This window comes from Cryptomeria japonica, chromosome 11 (assembly GCF_030272615.1).
Source record: "Cryptomeria japonica chromosome 11, Sugi_1.0, whole genome shotgun sequence".
In the NCBI taxonomy this organism is placed as follows: Eukaryota; Viridiplantae; Streptophyta; class Pinopsida; order Cupressales; family Cupressaceae; genus Cryptomeria; species Cryptomeria japonica.
In genome coordinates, this window is record NC_081415.1 from 105,212,803 (window position 1) to 105,213,725 (window position 923).

The following is a 923-nucleotide window of genomic DNA, read 5'->3' on the forward strand; positions in this document are numbered from 1 at the left end:
ACTCAGGCATTACATTCAGTCCTCTATTTCCTCCACTATTTGGTCTCCTTTGATCCATGTTGAATTGAGTTTGCTGTGAGGGTCGACTTTCCATAAGTTGAGATAAGTCAAAATCATGCGGTATTTTAACTCCACTTTGTGCCATCATGTTTAAAAAGTATTGACGATCTCTCCTCATTATCTCTTCAACCAATCTATTGAATTGAGGATTCATTATGGATTCTTCTATGTCTGCTGATAGTATTGAAGAGTTGTCCGCATTGTCATTGTGCGTAGCATTGTTGTTTATAGTGTTTGTGCTTTCCACATTTGGATTGTTTCTATAAACACTCATGTCTGGTAATGTAGTGTGCTCAGGATTGTAAAATAAATCATTGTCATACTCATAAGAACTCATGTTTGCGGATTCTTGAGCTTCTTTAGCTATTCTCCTAGATTTTTGAAGGCGGGTTTCAACCATGAACTAGGTGTTTGACCAATATGTGAGAGACTAGATGAAAAATGACAAGAGTATGGAAGACCAAGAGTTGTATGAAGTGTAAATGAATCTTGAGGCGTACTTGCAATGTCCAAAGTGTAAGACCAAGTATGTAAGTAGTAGAGTAGGTGTGACTTCCAAAGAGAGGATCGTTTCTCTTGATGAGGTAAGCTGACCTTGACTCTAAGTAAGACCAAATGAGACCCAAAGGTAAGAAACCTTGATGAGGGACCACTTAGCAAAGTGTAGTAGTATGTAGTGTGTTGAAAGAGTATAGTGAGGACAAGCAAGTGACCTTTTTGACTCAAGTTTTTTGACAAGTATGAATGTAAAATGAGATGTGAAGCAATGATGGACTGTATGAGACCTTAGAACAGGCTGAATGCTAGATGAAACCTGAAGAGACAACCTAGGAAGCTCAAGTATGCTGAAACTGATTTTCTTT